Genomic DNA, 2091 nt, shown 5'->3' with positions numbered 1-2091 from the left:
TACAATTAATTCCCCCCCAAAGGTTAATTTTCTACCTTCTTCAACTAATACTGCTGGAGCCACAGCTCTTTATTTTCCCTGCTTTACTCGGAACATTTCCTATCTTGAAGGTTTGGGGTGGTGCCTAACTAGAACAGGCCTTTTTCCTGGAGCTTTCAACCCCCCTTGCTGGAGGTTTCCAGCACTCCTGGGTGCATGGAAGGGGGCTCAACCTCTCCTACTAGAGGCTTCTCACCCTCCCTTCCTCTGGAGGCTTGCCAAGGGCCTTTTCCCATGTTTGATCCTAGATAAGTCCAATCTCACATACTAGAGATGTCTTGCCTATCTTTCTCCCGGGGAGGCCCAATCCCCCAGATCCTTCAGACTGGAGATTTCTCACCTGTCCAGTCTTTTTTTTTTTTTTTAATATGGAACGCTTCACGAATTTGCGTGTCATCCTTGCGCAGGGGCCATGCTAATCTTCTCTGTATCGTTCCAATTTTAGTATATGTGCTGCCGAAGCGAGCACCTGTCCAGTCTTTAAAAGCTTGCTAAAGACTCAATCTCTCACACCAGAGATGCCTCCCCAATTCTCTTTCCCAAGAGGTTAACCTTCCTCCCTTTCCCGTTTGGAGGTCCCTTATACTCTTTCCGTCTATGTTCACACATTCTGCCGAACAGGAGGACTCGTAGCACAGATAATCATTCACACATACACACAATTACTCAGCCTCGAAAGCTGACCACCAAGGAAGTATTTTGCCGCCTTCTTGTGACTTTTCCTACATTGGCCTGTGCATGAAGTCACCTGGTCACCGTGGTCCCGCAAGCCTCTCTCTTTACCCATGTTGCTGAGAATCCAAGTATATTCCTCGCACAGGGTAGGTCCCGGTTCTCCTCCTGGGGCCACCGCAATGGGTGGCAGGGTGCCTCCCCATGGGAAAAGATTGTCCCAGAGGGGAATCTTATTCCCCATATAGGCCACCAAATTGTTGGGAACGGGTGCTTGATGTCGCAAAAATCAACACTGAGACAAAGGATCTCTCAGCAAGGCTAGTTTACTTTCTGCAGAAAGGGTGCCACTCACTAGCAGTCTTGCCAGGAAAGCACACATGAGCAAAGGAGACAGGGTCATTTATAACCTGACACGTCCACCCTACTGCTGTGTCTGGTTTGGTTTCCATTGGCTATAATGGGACCTTACATTCTGTACTCCACCCGATTGGCTAGCAACTTAGAATTCCCAAAAGAGGCAAAGGCAAAGAAGAACAAAGGAAGAGAGGAAGTAACTTGTGGAACACTGAGAGAAGCAAAAGCACTTCCAAATAAGGAAGAGGAGTAGGCTATGACCTAATGCTTCCTTGGACTGGTTCAGGCATGCCAGGGCAAATATCTAGGCTAAAATGTGGGAGCTAAGAACACAGAGTATATTGATTTCTTTATGACAGCTAGAAGATGTTGAAGAATATTAGCACAATTCTTTGAGTACATTTTGCTTCTAAGAGAGGTTACTATCTATTCTCAATTAGACTGGGAGGAAAGTCCCTTTGAAGAGGAACCTCTACTTATTTTTTTTTCCTATAATGACCAAAATTAGATAAATTATTTTTTCTCCATAACATTCATTATCTTCTAACATACCATATGTTTTACCTACTTATGGTTTATTCTCTTAGAAAGTAATCTCCATCAGAAAGTAATCTCCACAAGGGCAGGGATTTTTGTCTGTGTGTTCACTATCGTATCATCATCATCAAATTTTGTATCATTATCATTAAAACAGTGCCTTGGCACACAGAAGATGCTGGCACACAGGAGATGCTCAATAATTCTATGTTACAAAGTATGCTTTTTATATAAATCAGTTACCTAATTTAAGATGATCAACTTCTCTTGGGATACAATATGAAAATATATGACATTTTCATTATCTTTTCCCTTAACTGAATCCTCAAATTCCTAACTTTCATGTTTTCCCAGGAGGAGAATGTAAAGTGCTATTCTGTCTTTCAACTGATAGCTTTTATTTACGTTTTCAATGTTGGTTGCTTGCAAATAAAGAAAATCTAACTTAATCTCTTCATTTTCTTCATTAAGTAGTTGACTTTACAA

General features: G+C 42.4%; 1 non-coding gene across 1 annotated transcript; it reads right to left on the bottom strand.

Annotated features, from left to right (window-relative positions):
* Window positions 1-401: 401 nt before the first annotated feature.
* LOC111545333 lies at window positions 402-508 on the bottom strand. The gene has a single exon (XR_002732407.1). It is a non-coding gene; the product is annotated as a U6 spliceosomal RNA (small nuclear RNA).
* Between the last annotated feature and the right edge of the window lie 1583 nt (window positions 509-2091).

The sequence above is a fragment of the Piliocolobus tephrosceles genome, unplaced genomic scaffold (genome assembly GCF_002776525.5).
Source record: "Piliocolobus tephrosceles isolate RC106 unplaced genomic scaffold, ASM277652v3 unscaffolded_19, whole genome shotgun sequence".
Classification (NCBI taxonomy): Eukaryota; Metazoa; Chordata; class Mammalia; order Primates; family Cercopithecidae; genus Piliocolobus; species Piliocolobus tephrosceles.
The sequence above is the reverse complement of the archived record's forward strand: the minus strand, read 5'-3'. Positions and strand labels throughout refer to the sequence as shown.